Source organism: Passer domesticus, chromosome 19 (assembly GCF_036417665.1).
Source record: "Passer domesticus isolate bPasDom1 chromosome 19, bPasDom1.hap1, whole genome shotgun sequence".
NCBI lineage: Eukaryota > Metazoa > Chordata > Aves > Passeriformes > Passeridae > Passer > Passer domesticus.
In genome coordinates, this window is record NC_087492.1 from 11,645,443 (window position 1) to 11,669,438 (window position 23,996).

Consider the following 23,996-nt stretch of genomic DNA (forward strand, 5'->3'; position numbering starts at 1 on the left):
TGCCACGGAACCCTCAGCAGTGCCACCTCCCACCACCCCTTCCACCTGGGCCTGCTTCTTCTCCTGGGCTTGGGAATGAGCCAGCAGGAAAAGGGAGAGTTTTATTTGTGCCTCTCTGAACCTCTCCCCATACTTAAACTGGTACAAAGGAATTGGAATCATGATAAATTGAGATACTCACTTCGACTGAGGGCTGAGCTATTTGTTTCTGAATGGAGGGGAGAGGATGGATTTTTGGGAACAACTTTCTGTTGTACTGGTTTATAATGAAGCAGAACTCCATATTTACATGAGGACAAGGAACTGGGATGTTTTAACAGTGGTATTTTGCTTGAAAACTATTTTTTCATGTTAATTACACATCTGCAGAGCCACTCTTGTATATGGCACTTGGTGTTACAGATGGCACAGGCTGGCCCCTGAGAGCCCTGGTTTGAATCATTGCCCCTCTGTAATAGACTCTGAGCCAACCATGTGTGATATTCTTGACAAGGATAAACCCAGCTGGCTCATAGTAGCAGAAACCAACATTTATTTCAGTCAGTTATTGAGTGATAGTCCTTTCAGTGTTGCTGTTGTTGCCAAGTTTGCTTTTCAAAACCCCTAAGGACACTGCTGAATATTGTTGGGAGCAGTGATTTTTTCATACCCCTGCTTTTTTGCCACCATCTCGGACTTACCTTTACTTTCCAAGTGCAAAACTGTTTTCTTCATCACTTAGCAAGAACATTTTGAGTTCTTGCTAAAAAAAAAAAAAGTAGGGGAAAAAAAAGTAAAATAAAGTAAAATTAAAAAGTAAAATAAATCTGGGAAGCTCTTCCTGACTGTTCTGGAGAAAGCTGCATTCCAGAGGTCGTGGGATGAGTATGTGAAAGGGAGAGTAGTTTGCTGCATGTGATATGTTGAGTTTGTTGTTTTTTAAAACAGCCAAAAGAAAGTACATGAGCAAGAATGTAGAATTTCAGCTCATGAGAACTGGAAACTGAACTGGCTCCAGGATCTGGGTCAAGAGGAAAACTTGGTGAACTTCTGCACAGAACAGATACTTCCCTAGAGCTGCACAGTGCTTTTCACAAGTGCAGGAGAGCCCAGCGTGTGCAGGGGCTGGAAGGAGGGCAGAGTGGGGTGAGTCAGCTCATGGGGCAGTGAAATGGGCAGGGGACAGTGAGGGGACAGCAGCACAGCCTGGGCTGGGCCAGGAGGCCACTTGAGCCCTCGGTGGAGATCTTGGGCACAGGGCTCACCTCGCCCCAAAAGTTCTACAGACTTGACAAAAATGCTTTTTACGGTAACATAGAGAAATATCTGTTTTTTAAAGCATTAATTAAAATATGTAGGTAACAGAAAAATACAGAAATGGATATGAAATATATGAAAGTTGGTTTGCCAATGAACTTGTTAAATGTAGGCTTTGATTTTTGAACATAAGAACATTCATACATTAAAGTTAGCTTAGTTTGAGTTTGTTGTTTTTTTCTCTTCCATTATTGCCTGGATTTTTGTTTTCCCTATTGACCGTCAGTGTCTCATTCATTGCTTCCTGAAGGACCTTCATGATCTGTGAGCACATTTGGATTTCATTGTGCATGCAGAATTCCTGGTTATTGCATTTGAAACACATCCTGGATGGAGGCACTGGAAATGTAAACCAGGTGCTGAAAGCTGAATTGTAGATGGAATGTGTGACGAGACTCTGAGCCCAGGGACATAAATCCACCCCCAAAGAGAAAGGAACAGGATTGCAGAGGTTGTAATTGCAAATCCTTGCAGGCACAGCAAAGCTGCAGAGGACAGGACAGGCAGGGTGATTTCCTCTTTCTCCTTCTTTCCTGTTGAAGTCTTTGCTCTTTCCTTGATGTCTCCAGGAGCTGCTGTGTGTAAAGCTGATGTTGCCTGAGTACCAAACTCCTGCATGGTGTAAGTGTTCCTTTCCCAGAGGGGAGCCCTGGGGCTGGGAGCAGAAGAGAGGGGGCAGCTGGGTGTGTGCTGAGCTGTCAGACACCCAGCCTGTCCCTCTGCTGTGGCTGCCTCACCTCCAGGGCCTGGGGAAGGGGCACGTCTGACACCTGCACCAGCTGGCTCCTCTGGGCTGTGCTTCCCGAGGAAGGATTGATGTGCTGCTCCCAAAATTGTGACATTCTGGTCACTGTGAAGTTACTGGAATAGAGGAGATGGCCAAAGAGCAGTTAGGAAAGGAACAGGAGCTTGGGGGATTTGATTAATAAGGAAAATCACCCCAGGGTGTAGAGGGTGACTGAGAGAGGAGTGGAACATAATCCACTATAAATATTTGAAGAACAATATTCAAGACAGAAGGGGGAGGGGGTGAAACTAGATAGGTATGAAATAAATGCAAGGGGTGTGAAATAAATGCAAGGCAGGCGTTTGACAGCAAGATGTTTCAGGCTGGGTAGTCAATGCCTCAGAGGGACTCCTGACCAATGGCTTGTCTAAAACCTGAACCAAAGAGAGAAGGAATGACACATCCAGCAGGCAATCCTTTGTGGTGAGGCAGGAGGAGATGGAGTGGCTTAGGTATTCCTGTCAGCACTCAGTGCTGATAACATGCCTGGTGCTGTGATGTTTCAAAGCTGAGGCATCACAAATGGGCGCATGAAAGCTGAGCACTTCAGTGCATGGACCTTGTGGAAGGTAATAGCTGGAAAGTATAAATCCTGAGATTTCTGGAAAAACTGTTTCTGACTTCACCTTGAATTAAAGAAATGTACTCTTGTGATGTCGATTGGATTTTTAATTGTGAATTAGACAGCTGTGATTGTGTGGTAGGCTGTCCCAGTTCATGCAGCTGTGGGAGGTGTGTGAGATGTCCCAAACCATGCTGGAGGGGAGCCCTGTTCCCAGCTCTGCACAGGATAACAACACTTGTGTCTGTCATAAAAATCATCTTTTTTAAGCAACTCAACTTCAGCATGCAGACCAGCAGGATTGGAGGGATTGAAGCAGAGTTATCTGGCACTGTGCCACTGCTCTCCAGGGTTCTCTGCTCCTGGCTGGGGAGTGAAGGCCCCTGCTGCCCTGGAGAGCCACAGCTCTGCTCTTCCCTCCTTAATTACCTCTCTGTTAATCCATGTTTTCAGGCAACCTACAATGAACTGGAGACTCAGGTCTCTGTGATAGGTCTCTATATTACAAGGTTTCTCACTTGTCTGGAATCCTCTGCAGGAGCACATCCCAGTAGATCTATATAACTGCCTTCTATATTTAGTATAAATTCAATATTGTCAGCATGAAAGATCACTTACAGCACTCCCATTGTATTTTAGTTTTAGTGAAGCCATTACTGGAGCCATGTCTTTTATTTATATTAACATGTTGTTAACTGTAAGCTCATAAAGATGTAAAGTGCATGAAATCAATTAGGTACAGACTTAAGGAACGGACATAAAGGAAATTTTCTGATTTACCTTCCCATTTGTTGAATATAGACCTTGCATTACTTTGAACATGAAAGGAATCAATTGACTTGATTTAATTCCCTTAATTAATTTCTGTTATCGTTTTCCTTGCCTCTTTACTTCCATTTAAAACTACCTGGATCCCAGTCAGAAAATTCCCTGAAGTCATAACAATTTGAAATTAGAAGGTTTATTTAAAAATATCATTTGGGCTCTAAGAGCTTATTAGTTAACAATTATGTTCCAAAGTAATCTTCAACTTCACATAAGGGTTTAAATTTTTAAAAATATTTTTGCTTTTATAATGTTTTCTTTGGCTTTTTAAATTAATTTGTAACTGGAGAAGTGTGGAAAGCCTCTTTCTCAGTAGAGAGAATTTTCTAAACAGGCCCAAGCCCATGTTGTGGTGGTTTTTTTTAGCAAGGGAGAAGCCTATAAACTAATTTTTTGCAGTATTTTGTCTAAAATACTGAGACCTCTGTATATAAATGCTAGTCAAATTAGATTTAGTAGGGATACAGCTTTTTCAGTGCTGTCTACTCGTGAACCAGATTTCCATAATGTGTTTTTGATGTCAAAAGCTGCTGCTGAACTGCAGAACCTCAGGATTGCAAATAGCAGCAAGCACCAAGCTCTGGGAAACTTCTTGGGTGGGCTTTGCTTGGTCAGGTTGGGCTTTGTGCTGGCCATGGACACTACAAAAATTTGGCAACTTTAGTGACACAAGAAGTGTAAATGAATCAATAAATGATCTGGAGGTCAGCCCTGTGAGTTGTGAGGTGCTGCTGCTGTGCTCCAGTTTGGGTTTGGGTGTAACTCCAGCAGGCTGGGCTGTGCTGCTGGGTGGTTAATTAACCTCTCACCCATTACCAGGAGCTAATGAGCAGACCTTGGCCAGTCTGGTCTCCTGGGGCTTTTACCCCTGCTGCCCTCAGGTTCCTGCAGTCCAAGGGTTCCCCATTTTCCCATGGTGGTGCTCACTTTGTGGAGCCCTGCTGGGACCTTGGGCACCTTTGGAGCCAGGCTCTGCTCCAGGCCCAGCAGTGGCACCAGAGCCACGGGCAGGGCCGGAGCCCAGGAGCTGCCCCTGCCCAGGAGGCAGAACTTCTGCCCTGGGCACTGCCCAGCCCTGAACAGGCTGCCCAGGGAGGGGCTGGAGTCTCCCTCAGCGGGGATCCTGCAGAGCCCTCTGGGCACAATGCTGTGCCCTGTGCTCTGGGATGGCCCTGCCTGAGCTGGGAGCTGGCACCAGGGACCCTCTGCGCTCCCTTCCAGCCTGGCCCAGCCTGGCATTCCATTTCTTTCAGATTCCTGCCCAGAATCATTTTGTGTCTCCCCAGATGGAGTCTCTTGGTCCCTGTGGAAGGAGCTTTGCTGTGACTCTCCCAGCTGTCCACTCCTCTGGGCTCTGTGGCCTTGGCATGGAGTGAGGGTCAGGCCAGTGGGACTTGGAGCTGTCAGGAGCCTTTTGGTAAAATCCTGGAAAACGTGGATCTCTGATGCATTGGATACTCTGCCTGAATCCCAGAGTATCTGTGCAATATCTAGATTTGGGATGTGAACACTTGGTTCCACAGGCTTCACTGGAAGTGTTTAGTGGATTTAGTAAATGCTTCAGTTAGGGGATTGGAAACTGGGAAACCTGAACAGTCCAGCATGAACCTCCAAGACAGCTGACAGTCCTACACCACATAAGGGTCGAGTTTTACAATTAAAACCTCAAATGCTCATGAATAATGCATGTGGTCAATTCAGTTATTCACAGAAAGGGAATGGGCTGTGTGCTACCCTTTAACGTTCATTGTTGGGACACAGGAGGGGAAGAGGCCACTTCTGTTCATTCTTTGAGAGGAACAAGCAGCAGCAGCTGGAGCTGGCTGGGGCAGAGGCTTGTGCTCTGAGATCACTCTGGAGAACAGAATTAGTGATGGATCAAAGTTGTAAAGTTGTCAGCTGACCTATGCTTGTGTCACCAAGCACTTGGAAGGGAAGTGCTTTCAAATGTGTCTCTAAATGCTCATCATCTAATGAGACAGAAGAAAGAGTCATTCTTTAGGGAAAGAATTGACTGAATGGAAAACAGCAGCTATGCCCCAGCCCTTGACTCCCAGCACTTGGCCAGAAAAAGAAGGGTTTCTAAAAACCACTGGGGGATGTGTGTTGGTGGGCTTAGATGGCATGTGCCATGCCTGGGATAATCAGTTTTTGGGTCCCCTGGGGCTCTGTTCTGGGTGAACTCTTCAGATGCTGCAATGGTAACAGATTTAAGTGGGGGTTTTGTGCATGGTTTGGGGTTTTTTTGTATTTTTGCTTTTGAAACAAAGTGGATTAGTGGGGCTTCCTTCTGGGAACAATTTTCTAGGTAGATCTTCTTTAAGCTGTAATTACTCTTGGGGCCAGCTGAAAGTGAGGAACCCTGCAGCTGGGGATGTTGTCTCCCATTACAGCTGGAGGCAGGGAAGTCTTTAGGGATTAAGAGAAAAATCCCACCAGGCCCTTGCAGCATCTTACAAAACCAGGCTTTCAGTGACTTTCTCAGTTTATGACTGGAAGTCCCCTGGCACAGCAGAGTTGTCATGGATACTCCAACTCCAGGACACTAAAGCCCATCATTCATTACATTTATGAAATCTCCAACACTTTTCAATCTGCTCTCAGTACCATTGCAAACCCACATCAAAGCAGACGGCGCAGAGCTGCAGGAATAACCTCTTTACCTCCTCGGGCTTGGAGAGGGCTCTGCTGCTCAAAAAGCTCCAACAGTGCCAATAAAGTCATCACCTGAGCACCACTGGGGTAGCCTTTAATGTAAATAAAAGCACAATTTGTCATGGTTTCACTAGAGAGCTCTCACAGCTATAGATGTGGGGCTGCCTTTTGCAGCTCAGGGCCTTCTGTGCTCCCTTAATCGAGGTGAGCTATTTTGGATCCATGACATCAGTCACTGAGCACAGACCTGCTGACCCACAGCTGCTTGGCAGATTTTGGAAGTTAGGCCAAGTGCTGGGATAAAAGGAAGACTCAATTATTTCTTTCTTTAGAATGATGTGGGGAGAAATATTCTTCATGTTCTTCATGTTCAAGTTGCAAACTGGAGAGCGTAAGGAAAAGTTGAAAATAAGAGGCATTATGAACCTGCCTTGGCTTTGGAGTGGATCTGGATTTCAGTCTGTCAGACTTGCCCTTATTTCCCTGTTTAATTGGCAATTAGTGCAATAGATCTCTGTGTACCCCTTTAGAATTAATTTCAGCTGGGTGCTGACAGATCACAAGGAGGAGCCAGGTGAAGAGAGGTTGAGTCTTGAAAGGAAGCTTCTTCCATGTTTCCTTAATTATTCCTTTGAGGAGCTGCCAGCAACAACAATGCCTTTGTTATTGCTTTATTGAACAGATGTAGGGAAACAAATACATTATTTTTAGAAAACTTAGCTTTTGGGCCTTGTTCTAATAAATTATTTCAATTGACGTAAATGAGTAAGCTGTCAAGTGCACCAGTATTCACATGATTCCCCCTTTCAGTGCTAAAAATAATGAATTGTAACTTTTGTGGAGCATGGCAGTGATGCTTTGTTGGCTGGAGTGAGGCAGTCAGAGAAGAGCTGGGAGCTGGTGGTGCCAAAGGCTCCTGGCTGCAGCAGTGGGTGACAAATCTGTGACTGAGACTGTGCCCTGCCTGGGCCCTGCGTGCCACTCCTAAAATCCAGCCCTGCCCTTCCTGCATGGCTCCCGAGGCATCTCCAGCTGCCAGGAACTCTTTGATAAGCACAAAGAGTGCTCATCTGCCTTGCTCTGGAGCCAGAGAAGACTTTGGGCAGCTGCTAAGGCAGGTCCCACCCCATGGGCTTGGCCCCTGTCCTGGGGCATCAGGACATGGGACAGACAGGGAGGGTTATCCTGCAGGAGATGAGCCCTGAGCTGCACAGGGAGGGTGATGAGCCCTGAGCTGCACAGGGCCATCCTGCTGTGGAGGGGAGGGAAGCACAGGGAGGGATCTCTGCCCATTCTTGGTGACAGCACAAAGCACACCAGTGCCCCGAGCCTGGCTGTGGGCACAGGAGGCTGCAGCCTTCTGTCCCTCCATCCTCAGCGCTGGCCAGGGAGCCCAGGGACCCCAGGGACAGCCAGAGAGCCCAGGGACAGCCAGGGACAGCCAGAGAGCCCAGGGACAGCCAGGGACAGCCCGGGAACCCAGGGGCAGCCAAGGAACCCAGGGCCACCGTGTGCTGCAGAAACCAGTGAGAACAACCACAGCCTCCTCCAGGGCTGTGCAGGGAGGTCTCTTGCAGGGTCTGTGAGAAATACACTTTATTTTGTGCCCTCACAATGCCTTTGCTCTGTCCATGCAGTGCAGGTGTGCAGCAGCACTCCCTTAGTTCTGGCTTTGTCCCATTTTCCAGCTGTTCATGGTGTTTTATTCTACACTTTGCTTCACCTCTTATGCAGAACATTTTTCTGATCTATTTCTTTCAAGTGAAGCTACAATACAATATTGGAGAGAATTAAACAGGAGAAAACTTTCCCTTCCCCCCAAAAAAATAGTCTTGTTGGTTTTAAACTGTAAGTGCAGGAATAAACACAGGAAGTTAGAATTTCTTTGGATCAATGACTGAATTGAAATTGGATTAATCATTGATTTTATTTTTTTTTTTTTGTGCAGCAGAGATGTACTAAATTGCATCAAGAAATGCCATAACTTGGAAATAAGGGGTTTGTGTGTGTGCTTATGGAAAATGGTCTGTGTTAATCAGGATGAGAGTAATAAACACTGAAAGCCATACATCCTGCCAGGAGAGATGAGAACCTGTAAAAAGAGAGGGGTAATTTGTAGGCCCTGCTATAAACCTGCTTGGGTGCTTGGTGGGACCAAGAGGAGAGGTAGGGCAGTGTGGCTCTCCCAGGGATCAGGTTCTCAAGGATTTGGTGCAGATGTTGGCAGTGTCCATGGGAATGAACCAGGGCAGAGATGCAATAGCCTTTTGTGCAGCAAGAGGAACTTTCCAACAGCAGTAACTTTATGAAATAGTTGTGTGGTTTGAGATGTTGAGGGGCTGCAGCTTTATTTATGTGTTTATTTATTTATTTGCTTAAACATCCAGGAGAAGCAGTAAAACCATCCTTGTGAGGGGGATGGGGAAGTGATTATGGTAAATCTACACTTCAGTGGCTCTCCAGTCATTAACTGCAGCCTCAGGTACACTAACCTTGCAGGAGAATAAATCAAAAATGCTTAAAAGGTTTAGCTACAACCCCCACCCAGCAACACCCACCTTCATCATAGTTAAAACATCAAAAAGGAAAGAAGCCTTGATAGTAATGAAGTTTGGGAACTCAAGAAATTACAGAGGTCACTTCAGATCCCATGGCCCCTGAGCAAAACCATTTCAAGGCATTTTACTTTTCTGACCTTCTTTGTACATATTTGAAAGCCACAGCTTTTTACCTAAAGTGCTCTAAAGAAGATTAAACAGCTTTTTAACATCTGCTGTGTTCAGTGTGTAGGAAGAGCTCTCGGTTGCTAGCAAGATAGATGGGGTTTTATGTGATTTGGAAAAGGTGTTTAAACATACTTTGATTTATGTTTTTGCATTCTGTTACACTCTGAGAAGGGGTAAAGAAATACCTTGCTTTAATTTGGTGATTTTCATTCAGGAGAAAGAAATGCTTTAAAAACAAAGCACACCCAGATCTAGAGGTCAGTTCTGTTGCAGGCGTAAAATGCAGCAGCTGTTTAACAGCAAGAGGTGCCTGTGGGTAATGATGTGGTGCAGAAATGCAGAGTACAAGGGGAAGCTGGGAGAAGATGGGGGATAAAAATACAGACTGGCTTGAAAGAGCAACTGATATTTAAAAAATGTGGGACGAATGAGAGATTTGGCAAATGTGGTATAAGGAATCTGCCTTTCTTATTTTAGATGAAATATCTGTGGTTTTATAGGGTCATATCCTGCTTGCTGTGGTTAATCAGAGAGGACTGAGCTACTCTGAGGATGTCAGGGCTTGGAATGTCCATACCTGTCTCCATGTTGGGGCTGACTGGGGTTACTGAGCTGGGAAAGGTGTTTGAACTGGAAGGATGTGAGGCTTTGAACTGGAAAGATGTGAGAGAGGCCCCAGAGCTCTGGGGGCCAGGCTGCCCTGGGGGCTGAGGGAAAGGCTCCTGGAGGAGCTGGGGGTGCAGCTGAGGGGCTGTGTCATGGTTGAGATTGAGACAATACAAAGCAACACACTCCATTTTTAGAAGGCTTCAAACTGGTTTTATTCCAGCATGCATGCTTTTTCTACATTCTTACAAAGCTCTTAAATTTACACATTGGTCACGAGAGACAAAGTGCTCGTTGGAATAGGCAGTTGCAGGTTTCTCTCATTTATCCTTCTTTCTTTCTTGGCTTCTATGTCAATGACCTTGGTAGGAAATTCTTTCAGGGGTAAACATGGATCCTCTCATCAAACTTCCCTCACAGAAGTCACTGTAAATCCTCTTCCCCAGGTCTGCACCTCAGGGACAGAGTGATCTCAGTGACAGTCACCTCTGCACGAGGGCATCCCCAAGTCACAAATACCCTGTCCTGAGGTGCTGGCTGCTTCCCAAGAACTCTCAGTAGAGGCTCCGCTTGGAAAAGATCTCAATAAAACTCAGCTGCACCTCAGGCCTGGGGGAGTTGTGAATACTCAGAGTCTGTGAGTGTTAACAGGATGTTCCTGGAGAAAATACCACACACAGGGCAGGTAAAAAGGATTGGGAAGGGTCCAGAACTACAATTCTCAACCTCATATTTTCATTTTTCTGTGCTGTTCTCATTTTTCCTTTTTTTTTTTGTTTGTTTGTTTGTTTTGTTTTGTTTGTTTTATGTGTGGCAGTTTTTTGGTTGTTTTTATTTTTTTTGTTGTTGTTCTTTATTTATTTGGTTTCACATTTGGTTCTTTATATTTTTGGTTCTTTACTCAGTAGAAAGCACCTGGTTACTCCTGACATTTGGAGTCCTCCTGGAAGCTCCCTGCAGCTGCCAGGTGATCTCCCCTAAAACAGAGCTCCCAGCACAGTGTTGACCTTTTGGGATGGCTTTGGCTCAGATCCAGTGGAGGAATTGGGCCAGCAGCAGTTTCCAGCCTTAGGTGTTTTTTTTTTTTTTTTTTTCTCCAGGGACTCTCATTCCAAGCACACATCTGAATTCAGGGCTGTGCTCTGCTGTCTCAGGTTGCCGGGTGTAGCTGGGTGTGTGTTCTATCCCCATCTGTCAGAGCTGGGGCAGTTCTCTGCTGTTCATGGGGCAGTTTTCTTTATCTCTCCCACAGCCAATCCTCCCTCCAGGAGATCTCTGCTGTCCATGGCCACTGAGTGTCCCTGCAGGGCTGATCAAATTCCAGCATCCCATGGGGAGATGCTGTGCCCAGGGCAGGAGCCAAGCATTCCTACCTGGATCCAATCTGAGCCTGGAACAGCACAGCAGCCTTTGCCCACTGCATTGCCAGAGGAGCAGCTTTCTCCTGCCCTGCATTCCCAGAGGAAGAGCAAGCCCATCTCCAGCAGCCCTGGAGCTGCAGAGGAAAACTCCCCCCTTGTGCAGGATCCCTGCTGCAGCAGAAGCACAGCTGGCACTGCAGGAGGGCTGAGCCCCCATGGGATGGGACTGAGCCACCACCCTGCCCACAGGGGGACATGGCCTGTTCTGACTCTGATTTTTTTCTTTTTTTGTACTGTTGAATTTGTAGTTTTAGTTGTCCTTATAAAGAACTGTTATTCCTACTCCCATATCTTTGCCTGAGGGGCCCTCAATTTCAAAATTATAATAATTGGGAGGGAGAGAGGGTGGGGGTTTACATTTCCCATTTCAAGGGAGGCTCCTGCCTTCCTTAGCAGACACCTGTCTTTTCAAACCAAGACATTTGCTCAGCCTGTGAGCTCCCCAGGGATCATCCCTTAGGACAGAGCAGCAGCAGATGTGGAATGGGAATGGTGTTTGCACTCTGCTCTGCTGCTGCCAGCAATGCAGTGCTCTGCACTCAGCCATGCCTTGATGTTCTCATAAATTCCCTCTTGGGGTTTGCACCCCATGAATCCAGGCTTTCTGCTTGGAACAGCCTCACAGTCAAATCTGGAGAAGCTCCTTTGGAGAAGTAACTGTGGATTTTTGAACTTCAGATGAAAAGCCAGGTGCTGAATCTCTTATTTATCAGAATTTCCCTTGACATTAATAAGAGATGGAGCTGAGCTCAGGATGCAGAGATTCAGCCTCAGGTTTCTGGAATTCACATTTGCTGTTTCCTGATCTACATTGGCTTGCATGAGTTAATTAGCCTGTACAGAGCATCAATTTTTCTTCATTTTATATTTAGATGCTTTGCTCAGAGCTCCTCTGCTGGGATGAAGGAATTTCACGTTGTCAGTTTATTCCAGCAATGAGTCTAAAACTGAAGTTGAGCAGAGCTTGTTTGATGTCTGGGCTCTGATAAAAGCATCTGCAACTTCCAGCTGTGGCTCTCTGAGCTTCTGGTGAGGAGCAGAAGGCCCTGTCTGGGTGCCTTTGCATCCCACAGAGTCTGGGATGGGTTTAATGGATGGAATTTTGAGTGAAGGCCTGAACCTGGAACATTCTGGGGTGAATTTCAGTAGCTGAACGAGGCTTCCAAGAAAGATGCAGAGGGACTTTAACAAGGGTGTGTGGTGCCAGGACAGGGGGAATGGCTCCCAGTGCCAGAGGGCAGGGATAGATGGGATATTGGGAAGGAATTGATCCCTGGCAGTGCCCAAGGACAGGCTGGACAGAGCTTGGAGCAGCCTGGGACAGTGGGAGGTGTCCCTGCCATGGCAGGGGTGGCACTGGATGGGCTTTAAGGTCCTTCCAACCCAAACCAGTCTGGGATTCTGGGATTCTTACTGTGGGAACCAGCAGGGCTGATCGTGCTTCCCTCACCTCTGTCTAATGAATTTTGTGTGTCAGGGTTTGATGTGCTTTGTCCCAGGGACAAAAGCTTTTCTAGCTCAGCATATTTGCTGAGATCTCCACTGCTCTCTCAGTAAAGAGATTAGTTGAGGAAATAAGTTTTGCTCCCTTGGGAACTGTGGTGCATTGCTACTTTGTAAACACACAGATGCCATCAGAAGAAAAAAAAAATCCAAATATTGTATCGAGCTCTGATGTCTGAAACATTGTTTTATATTCCAAAAGACTCCTGCTTTAATATTGAAGAGTCAGATATCACAAAAGGGAATGGGTATGATTTAATTTTTTACAAGGCTACAGCTAAAGAGAGTGATAAAATTCTAATGGTGCTGCTCTTTTAGGGTATTTGCAGGGGAAACCAAACATCTACCTAAAGTAAAGGAATCATGCTGTATTTTCAGGAGTGGGCAAGTCACAGTATAGCAATCTTCACAAGAGGGGAAATAGGAAATAACCAACCCTCTGTAGCCTCAACCTGCCCTCTCTAAGTGCACATCACCTCCCAGTGCTTCAGCTCTCAGCTCAAGTGTCCCAGGTGATTTCAGTTCTCACGTTGAGGTGGAGGAGAGTGAAGCTGCCAGATATTTGATTTATCTTTGTTTAACTGACAAGTCCCTTATTATATGTACAGTTATATACTCATGTATATACATTATATGCACATGAGGTGTTTGGCTCAGGGCAATTCCACCCTTTTGTTTTAACTTGAGGAAGGCAAAAGGTGCAGCAGCACTGAGAGTGCCGTGAGTAGGCTCCAGTTCTGTCATGCCTGAATTTTTTTTCACCTTGCACACTGCAGCTCCCCCTGAAACTCGGTGGGAGGTTGGGCTGTGGGTGCAGGAGATGTCACCTGCGGCCCGTGGCCTGGGGGACCTTTTCCCCTGCCCCTCTGCTTGCCTCTCACACAGAACTGGGTCAGTGCTATGTTGTTTCTGGCACTGCTGTATCAAGTTCCCTGGTTCACCTCATTTTTCTCTGAACTTACCAGGAAAAAGGCAATTTGCATCAATTAGCAAGAATTGTTGCACAACCCCAGTGCTGCGAGGTGAAAAAATGAAGCTGTGAGCAGCAGTGGTGTGAACCTGCACTGGGCTGCAGAGCAGTGCTGGATTTCACAGCCTCTGCCCGGCCTTTGGGGCTGTCCCTGCCCCAGCCAGGGCCACCAGGTCACCCTGCTTGGAGCTTCACTGCCCCCCTCTTCTCCCTGTGCAGAGCCAGCAGTGCAGGGAGCCCAGTCCTGGTGGCACCCAGTGCCCCCCGTGTGCCCCCACTGACACCAACTCTGCCAGTGCCACTGTGCCCAGGGCTGCTGTTTGTCCCCAGGGCCAGCCCTCCTGCTCAGCTGCCCCTCGCTGGCACAGAAAGCCCAAACACACCAGATCTGTGCCCTGCAGGGGCCCTGCTGCTCCCTCTGCTCCTCCCACCCAGGGCCACAAGCCCACACTGCCCTCACAGCCACAATTTTGTGGATGCTCATCAGTGAATGCAGCTTGGGGAGAGGAGAAAGCAGCTTCCTCTGACTCACATTTTCAGAAGCTGTAAATAGTACAATAAACTTAAACTTCCCCAGAAAGCACTTTGTGCAATCTGAGCATTTTTTCACCCTAATTTGTCATCTCTGTAAAGTATCCTTTTTTCCTTACAGATTTATTGTTTTTCTTTGCCCAGTGATTCCTGAAGCCTGTCAGTATCACTTTTAAAACTGTATGTGTAATAAGGGACTTGTCAATTAAACAAACAGAAGAAAATCACCCAGAAAATGCTGTGGAGTTTGGTTATTTAAATAACTACCTTGTCCCTGTGGAGCATCTTCACCTGAGACAAATAAAAACCCCCAGGTTTGATTCCTTCCAATACCTGAAGGAGCTGACAAGAAAGATGGAGAGACACAATTTACACACCAAGGGTCTGGAGTGAGAGGACAAGGGGGGATGGCTTCAGACTGGGAGATATTAGGCTTAGACGGGATATTGGGAAGGGATTGTTCCCTGGCAGGGTGGGCAGGCCCTGGCACAGGGAGCCCAGAGCAGCTGTGGCTGCCCCTGGATCCCTGGCAGTGCCCAAGGCCAGGCTGGACAGGGCTTGGAGCAGCCTGGGACAGTGGAAGGTGTCCCTACCATGGCAGGGGTGGCACTGGATGGGCTCTGACGTCCCTCCCAACCCAAACCATTCCATGCTTCTCCATCACCTCCCCTCACATTGTTGCCCACACCATTCTCTTTGGGCACAGGCCATTTTTCTCCTGTTGTTGCTGGCTCTGGTTTCAAGATGTGCCCATGAGCCCGGGGATGTGCCAGGATCCCCAGGGGGGCAGGTGAGCCTGCTGCATCCTCAGGAACACAAAGCTGCAGCCCCCAAACACGAGCTGTGCCTGGCTGAGTGCAGCAGGGATGAAATGGTGGTCCCTGAGCCCTGTGGGTCAGGGCAGGGAGGGGCTGAGCCTGCTGCTGTGGAGCACCTTAGGTGTAACTGATTCACCAGGGAATGCTGGGGTAGCACACAGAGAGGACCAGGCTTTGCTATTCTGCTCAGACTCATGCTAACAGCTACTTGGAGATCTGTTCCAGGGATATAAATAGGGTTTAGCAGGTAAAGCACTACCTGGAGTTGTAAATAAAGATGTCAGATGATAGTCCATAACCAAACTGCAGATCCTGGGTGGAGGGTGATGGCTTTTGCTGTGTTCATGGGTATCTTATATCTAATATACCATAAAAGTGCTGGATTTTATAGCCATGGTTGTACTGAAGTGAGGGATGTTACATCCAGCACTCCCTCTGAACATTCCCTGTTCCCAGCAACTGCAGAGCCCAGTAAGGTTTTCACTGAAGGTCCATATGGGAAGCATATGGAAGAATACCTCTTTGATCTGTCATTTATTAATGGCACCTTATGAAATATTTTGTTTGTTTGTCTCTCAGGGCTGTTCTTGCCTTCCCTTGAAATTCAACTCCTCCTCTGGGTAAGCTGATACTGCTGTTTAGTTCTGGGGAAGTGAAAAAAGATCCCTCTGCTGTGGGGGGGTGACCCTGGCTGGGCACCCTGGGCCCACCCAGCCCCTCTGTCACTGCCCTGCTCAGCTGGGCAGGGCACACAGGACACAGGGAAAGGCTCTGCCTGGGATAAGGGCAGGGAGGGATCAAGGGATCCCTCCAGGTGCTCCAAGGGCAAACAGACTCAGCTGGGGGAAATCAGTTTCATTTATCACCCATCAGATCAGAGGAGGAAACTGAGAAATCAACCCAAATCTTAAAACACCTTCTCCAAACCCCTCCTTTCTTCCCAGGCTCATCTTCACTCCTGATTTGGTCTCCCTCCTCCCCAAAGGCTCAGGGGGATGGGAATCACACATTGTCCCTGCTGCTCCTTCCTCCAGAGGGCTTGGACTCCTCACCCTCTGCCCCAGCCCGGGGTCCTTCCCAGGGGAGAGTTCTCCAGGAACTGCCCCAGTGTGGGTCCCTTTATCCATGGGCTCAGTCCTTCCATGGGCTCAGTCCTTCAGGAATTGCTCCAGTGTGAATCCCATTTCCCATGGGCTCAGTCCTTCAGGAGCTGCCCCAGGGATCCCATTCCCATGGGCTCAGTCCTTCAGGAGCTGCCCCAGGGATCCCATTCCCACGGGCTCAGTCCTTCAGGAATTGCTCCAGTGTGAATCCCATTTCCCATGGGCTCAGTCCTTCAGGAGCTGCCCTGGGTTCCCATTCCCATGGGCTCAGTCCTTCAGGAGCTGCCCCAGTGAGGTCCCTCCCATGGGGTCACGAGTCCTTCCAGCAAACCTGTTCCAGGGGGGCTCCTCTCTCCATGGATCCACAGGGCTCCCTTTGCCCTCAGAGGCCTCTCCAGGGGCTGCACCCTGGCATCTTTGAGGAACCTCGGCTCCAGCACCTGGAGCAGCTCCAGCCCCTTCTCCAGCCCTGCCCTTGGTCTCTGCAGAGTTCATTCTCTCAGACATTCTCACTCCTCCCTTCTCCAGCTGCAGTGGGGCAGTTTTGGGATTTTTTTCCCCCCATTCTTACCTCAGTTACCCCAGAGGTGCTAGCACAGTCCCTGCTGGGCTGGGCCTTGGCCAGCACTGGGTCTGTCCTGGAGGCAGCTGGAATTGGCTCCATCAGACACTTGCTGCCTCTCCCAGAACCCATCCCTGTAGTCCCTCCATCCCCCAGTCAAACCCAAAACACAAGAGAGAGTTAAACTTCAGCCTGGGGAAGCAGCGGCAGCAGCAGAGATCCCTCAGAAGGCTTTTGCTTCTCTCAAAGTGCCCTTGATGATGCAGATTGAAGGGAGATCAGTATGGAAAACATGACCTAGATGTTCTTTCTAAGCAGAATACTTATATATACACACATAAATATATATATGATATAATCATCTTGCAAGCACTGGCAGCTCTTTAAAGGAGCAGCAAAAGCTCTTTTTCTTCAGAAATACCACATCAACAGCCTCGGCACAGTCCCCAGTGATTAAAGCTACACCTCCAAGAAAAGCTGGAAGCTTTGCCAGTAAACCTTCCTCCTGCTAATGCTGCTGAAAGACCCTTCATTATCCCACCCGAGGCAGAGCTGAAAAACAGATCCTTTCCAGCATCCCTGCATCAAAAAGGAGAGATTCAGGCAGTGGCAGCAGAATCAAATATTTCACCCTTTCTGCAGTGATTTGCAGAGGCCCCTGAGACCCCCATTCCATGTACAGAGACTCTGCTTCCCATGAGTGGCCATTTGATTGCTCACTCAGAATTTTTCCAGAAATCTGTTTTGCATAAGGAGTATATTTTAATGTGAAATCTAGTAGCTGGATAATTGATAAATTATGGCCATGAATAGCTTAAATATAATTAGTTATTATGAGGTAGAGAATTGTCATTTTTATAAGGAGGACTATCAAGTTATTATTGTAGGATTGAATACCCATTTATTAAACATTAACATAATTAAAATTAACCCTTTTTGGGTCATTGCATGTATCTGTCAAAATTTATTTTGTTCCCTGGTAGACTTGTAGTCCAAATTAATATTGAGACCTTGTAGTTGTTGATCATAAATGATCTCCTAAGCCAAGATGGAACTGAATAAACAGCAAGGCAGCTCACAGGTTTGTACTGGCCACTAACGTGATCCAGCTCAGGGAGCTACTGTAGTGAAATCAAAAATATGGGGCTTAAATGGGTTTGAGTCAAGGTAGGTATTGCCCTGGCCATTTGCACAAGGCTGGTAACAGGCTCTAATGTGCCTTCATGTCCCAGTGCACTACTGAGATTCTCCACTCTAAAGAAATAAAATGTAACATGTGAATGTGAGAATTAAATCCAGTAAATGATGTTTTATTCACCGAATTGCCCCAACCCTGGTCCAAAGCTTTATTCCAAAACCTGAGATTTGACATCCCAGTTCTCCCAGCATTTCCTGGTGGGGCACATTTTCTCTAAATGAGCAGCACCACTGACTTCCCCAGGGCTGTCCAGGGCACTGCCCAGGCTGCCCAGGGAATGGGCACGGCCCCGAGGCTGCCAGAGCTCCAGGAGCTCCAGGGATGGCCAGGCTGGGATTGTTGGGGTGTCTGTGCAGGGCCAGGGCTGGGCTGGAGGATCCTTGGGGGTCCCTTTTCTCTCAGAATATTGTGATTTCAACTGGTAGCTGTAACAGGGAAGCTTCAGGCCTGAAGTCCCTAATTTCCATTATCTCAAGAGGTGCTCCAGTCAGAATGCGGAAGAGTTTCTGTGTGGCCCCTGAGTGGCTGCCAGTCCTGGGCAGTGAGAGCTCTGTGCTGGGTGCACTCCTGAGCCCATTGAGGGGCCCTTGTGATCCCAGCCCTGATTCCTCCTCCATCCACACTGAACCACCACAGGCAGCTTAGTGGCTAAACTGAGCTCAGGGTTTTTCTCTTTGGTTTTATTTCTTAATGTATATGCATATATATAATTTCAAAGTGACCTACTCCATTTTTACTTCATGCAGTTTAGGTACAGGAAGAAAAGAATCTATCTGTGGAATTTCCCTGCACAAAATGCCAAATGCTCAGATGGAAAGGAGGCTTCTTCCCCAGTCAGGTGAGTGTGAGTGCTCAGAGCTGTGCCACGTTCACCTTGCTCTCGTGCCTTCATCCCCCTTTCCCCTCTCCAGCTGCTGCAGCAGAGGATGCACAGTGTCAGAGGTGGAGATGGCCAGAATTATGCCGAAGAATCCTTGGTGCTGTCCTGTGTCTGAGCACCAGAGCACTGAATGCTGAGCAGGTAAAACAGACACCCTCTATCAGCTGTGCTGCTGGAGCTGCTGGGATTCACCCTGGGGGGGTTGTGAACAGCATCTCCAAACCCTGTGACTGTTCAGGGTGATTTCTGGAAATGGGGGAACGTTTCCCAGGGACAGCAAAGCGGTTTGGGAAGTTGCTGGTGGGATGTGTTCAGCCCCTGAGACCTAGGGATTTTGTGCCTCCTTATTTCCTATCACCTCTGTGGGTCATAATAACCTTTTTTCCCCCTTTTTCCACCTCCAGAACTGTCTCCTCTGTACCTCAAGAACTTCCTGTAGGAAATTTTTAGACTGCTGGTGGCAGCCCCATGGAATGAGTCAGTGCTGTGCTGCTTTCAGTCTGGTGAATGAAAGAATTCTGGAGGCATAATTTCCTTATTACTGAAGCCTGGGTTTGACAAAATTGTAGATTTCCCTGCTTTCTCATAGATATGTGTGTCTAATTGACAGAAAGAAAACACCAAAGCCTCGTGTGAATAAGAATACCAGAATGATTAAGGATGGAGAAAAAACTCCAGGATCATCAAGTCCAGCCTGTGACTGACCCAGCCCAGAGCTCTGAGTGCCACCTCCAGCCCTTGGGCACCTGCAGGATGGTCACTCCAAACCTCCCTGGGCAGCTGTGCCAGTGCTGAGCACCCTTTCCATGGGGAAATTCCTGCTGATGTCCACCCTGAGCCTCCCCTGGCCCAGCCTGAGGCCGTTCCCTCTCCTCCTGTCCCTGTTCCCTGGAGCACAGCCCGACCCCCCGGCTGTCCCCTCCTGTCAGGAGCTGTGCAGAGCCACAAGGGCCCCCCTGAGCCTCCTTTGCTCCAGGCTGAGCCCCTTTCCAGCTCCCTCAGCTGCTCCTGGGGCTCCAGACCCTTCCCAGCTCCGTTCCCTTCTCTCAGGCCTGAATGTGTGCTGATCAGAGGCACCAATTGTGCTGATAATTTATTGTGTGCCCCAGCTTTTGCCAAAGCAGGAACACAAGAGCAGCAATGCTCAGGTTAATTATTCTCATACCTCCCTTCCTTAAGAGGTTCTGAGATGAGTGTATCTTTTAAAGGAAAAAAATAAGTCTTGTATCCTGTAGGTTATTTCCCAGAGAAATACCAAAAACACTTTTCTGCCGAGAATTAGCCTTTCATCATAAATGCAAATCCACTTTCCAGGCCCAAATAAACACACACTGGAATGGCATCACCGCTGGTGCACAGTCCTGGATGAGCTGCTGGGATTCTTCAACCATTTCCAGCTCCAGCACTCAGCCGCAAGCCTGAAACTCCTCACCTTAGTGCTCCTCATGTTTTCCCTTTCTTTGAGGCTTTGAAGAGCCTAAAGATCACCTCTCAAAGTACTTGACAAAAGTATCTCTGCTCTGTGACAAGGCAACTCCTGCACTCTTCATCTGAAGCATTTTTCTATCTGCCTGATCTTTTCATGTCTTTTATTTTTCCCAGAAAATTCACCTTCATCCTCTTTTTTGTTTCATGACCTGCTTCCCACTCATTTGTGGCCTGCTCAGGCAAGGAGGCACCTCTGGATGCTGTGTCCAGCTCTGGATCCTTAGCACAGCAGGGACAGGAGCTCCTGGAGCGGGGCCAGCTCAGGCTGGGAGGATGAGGAGGGCCTGGAGCATCTCGGTGCCCAGGAAAGGCTGAGGGAGCTGGGGCTGCTCAGCCTGGAGAGGAGCCCCAGCTGAGAGGGGCCCTCAGCCCTGGCTGTCCCTGTGTGCAGGGAGGGCAGAGCAGGGCCCAGGCTCTGCTCCAGGCCCAGCAGTGGCACCAGAGCCACGGGCAGGGCCGAAGCCCAGGAGCTGCCCCTGCCCAGGAGGCAGAACTTCTGCCCTGGGCACTGCCCAGCCCTGAACAGGCTGCCCAGGGAGGGGCTGGAGTCTCCCTCAGCGGGGATCCTGCAGAGCCCTCTGGGCACAATGCTGTGCCCTGTGCTCTGGGATGGCCCTGCCTGAGCTGGGAGCTGGCACCAGGGTCCCTCTGCGCTCCCTTCCAGCCTGGCATTCTGTGAATCACTGGCAAGATGAAAGACAAGACCAGGTATTATAAAGACCAGGGGAAGAAACAAGGTGTGAAACACATTTAGGCTTTGGCTTCCCATGCTGCAATCTCAAACTCTATTTCCCCACTGCATTCCCCAAATATTTCCTCCCTGTCCCACCATCCTTGGTCATCCTGTCTCAAAGCCCTTCAGAACTGACCAGGACATTTAGGATTAATGGCTGAGCTTTAGTGTTTCCATCCACAAAATGGATATTGCTCATCTGAACGTTATGGTCAGAGCTGATGGCTCTAAAGCTCCTTAAAGATATGATGCTGTAAAAATTGTGAAGGCTATTGATAGTTTATTATTTTTTATCTGTAATATTTACAGCCTTTGACTTCCTTCTTGCATAACATAGCAAATGTTTTTCTGCTTCCTGAAAACGTGTGGTAAATCAACTGATCCACTGTTGTTTTCAAATATCCTTAGTTAGTTTTCATGCACATGTTTTGGAATCTATGTAAAATATGCCTTAAATAGCTGAATAAAATAAATGCCAGGGCTCTTACAGCTTTTTCCACCTGATTTCAATGCAGAGCTGCCAAACAATTTCAGTGGTTTATAGCCTGTTGCCCAAAATCAAATTCCGTGTTACTTTTGGTTTAAGGGCTAATAGCTTTTTGAAATATATTAGTGTTTTCCGGTGACAGATCCAAGATTAGCTTTTATCCATTGTTCCAAGAGGTATTCCATAATCCTGTGGCACAGTCAACTTTATGAGGAATTTTACAACCTTTCATGAGCGCTTTGTGTTTTAAAATGCTAAAAAAGCAGTTAAGGAGAGAGGAAAACAAAGCACTGCAGTGTGTCCCTCTGATGTTCCATTGGCCTTTGAAGTGCTGGGGAGTGAGGAGCGATGACTGCAGGAATGACTGCAGGAGGAATCACTTTGCCCAGACAGACTGAGGAGCCAGCCAGCCAAAGTTTTTGAGTGCTGCAGAACTGCTTTACTGGAGGAGTATTTGCCTTGAGACAATGAACAGCCAGAGTGGGGGAGCTCAAGTCTCTGCCAGACCTTGAGCATGTCCTTTGGAGCAGCAGCACTGAAGAACGGCATCCATCGGAGTGATGTCATTCAATCCTGATTTTTTCATGTGATGACATCAAAACCAGAGTGGGCAGCAGATTGAGGAGGGGGATTGTGCCCCTGTGCTCAGGTGAGACCCCACCTGCAGAGCTGCCCCAGCCCTGGGCCCAGCACAGGCAGGAGCTGGAGCTGCTGCAGGAGCCCAGAGGAGGCTCCAGGATGAGCAGAAGGATGGAGCAGCTCTGCTGGGAGGAAAGGCTGGCACAGCTGGGAATGCTCACCTGGAGAGGACAAGCACTGGGGTCACCTAACTGTGGCCTTGCAGGACCTGAAGGAGCTACAGGAAAGATGGATAGATACTATTGGCAAGGGATGGGGAAAGGACACAGGGAATGGCTTCTCACTGCCAGAGGGCAGGGATGGATGGGATATTGGGAATTAGGAATTGTTCCCTGGCAGGGTGGGCAGGCCCTGGCACAGGGTGCCCAGAGCAGCTGGGGCTGCCCCTGGATCCCTGGCAGTGCCCAAGGCCAGGCTGGACATTGGGGTTTGGAGCAGCCTGGGACAGTGGAAGGTGTCCCTGCCATGGCAGGGGTGGCACTGGATGGGCTTTAAGGTTCCTTCCAACCCAAACCATCCTGGGATTCTCTTCTATGATTCTGGGGTTTGAAGCAGTGCAAAAGCAGGACTTTGGGATGCACCCATTGCTCCCAGGTGGTTTCTGCAGGGCAAGGCAAAGGCAGAGCAGTGCTGGGGAGGGCAGGCTCAGGATGCCCCTGCTTTGTGCACCATTGCAAACTATGGCTACGACTGGGATGAATCTCTCCCTAATACTTTATTCCTCTTTTGCATGGGGAAAAAGGGAAACACCCAAGTGCTGTGATGAGACAGACCTGAGGATGGAGAATTGGATGGGATCAGCACAGCTTTTTCCCTTTAAAAGCTACTCTATGAGACCTTCAGCCCTAGATGCAAATGTATATCCTTCCAGGAGAAGTATTTCAGAGGCAGGGTCTAGCACATAATTTTCTGTCCCTGCCTCCTTAAAGATGTCATATCTTTCCCCCACAAAAAATGCTATTGTTGGAAAGAAAATGGAAAATCTTTCTGGCCATTCTTCTGAAATGAAAGCAGCAATCTTCAAAGCCAAGAACAATCCCTTCAGGCTAGCTGAGTAACTGCTCAGGCTATACAAAAACAGCCAATTTGTACTTGTGAGGTATCAAGGCTCAGCTGTTTGATGGGGCTGGAGATGTTTGTACCTGGCAGTGGCTGGAGTCTGTCACTGGGACATGGTGGGCTGGGCCTGGTCACTGAATGGTGCTTGAAGCTGGATTTTGTACTGGGGGAGGAATCACAGCCTATTCAGGGCACCATTTTTGTTTCATGGAGGAAGTAACAGGTTTGACTGCACCTTGGGATCTGCTTTCCTTTGCACCTCCACCATCCAGTGCCTGGTGGGAGCAGAGCAGCCTCAGCCTCCCCTGGTTTGTCCTCCCAGCCAAACTCTGTTTTGTTTTTCCCTAATCTCCTACTGCAGTTCCACACAAACATTAAACAAGAGGAGGAGACAGGGTTCTCTGTGAATTACTCCCCAGCTGAGACTATTTGCAGTATAAAGGAGACTCCTACCTCAAAATTGCTTCTTCTGGGGGCTTCTCCAGTGGGATTGGCAGTTCTGTGGATCCCACCTCCCAAAGCAACCTCTCACCTGTGGCTGGTACTGTTTCTGCACCAGTGCTGAGCTGAGGAGTTCAGGCTGTTCAGCCACTCTGGAATTGCAGCCTTCAGTTGAGTGTCTGCACATTTGACTCATGAGAAGATGGACAAGATGATCAGAGGAATGGAGGGCTGAAGCTCCTCTCTGAGAAAAGGTTGAGAGAGCTGACAGGGAAGGTGGGGAGAGAGGATTTACAGGCCCTGGCACAGGGTACCCAGAGCAGCTGTGGCTGCCCCTGGATCTCTGGCAGTGCCCAAGGCCAGGCTGGATGGGGCTGGGAGCAGCCTGGGACAGTGGAAGGTGTTCCTGCCCATGGCAGGGGTGGAACAAGAAGGGCTTTAAGATCTTCTCCAACCCAAGCCATGCTATGACTCTATGATTTCCCTAAAAACTAAGCTCTGGGCATTCTGGAGACACCCAATGAATCAACTGCACATGTGAGATAAAATCCAATTTGGTTTTGTTTTTCCCACTGTACCTTTCATTGAACTCCACAAGGATACACAGCACTTGGGAGGTTTTACTGAGACAGGCACTTGGTGTGTTTTGGGGACTGGGAAGACAGTTCATATACAGATTCCCAAAATAAAACAAAAGGCTGCCTGA

At 48.2% G+C, this 23,996-nt stretch overlaps 1 long non-coding RNA gene across 2 annotated transcripts; it reads left to right on the forward strand.

Annotated features, from left to right (window-relative positions):
* The first annotated feature begins 449 nt into the window (after positions 1 to 449).
* Positions 450 to 23,996, forward strand: LOC135283759 (uncharacterized). Of its 2 annotated transcripts, XR_010349394.1 has the most exons (4): positions 450 to 1,125; positions 18,310 to 18,401; positions 18,475 to 18,584; positions 18,848 to 23,996. It is a non-coding gene; the product is annotated as an uncharacterized LOC135283759 (long non-coding RNA). The 2 variants fall into 2 exon arrangements; XR_010349393.1 differs by having other exon boundaries at positions 804 to 1,125; positions 18,475 to 23,996.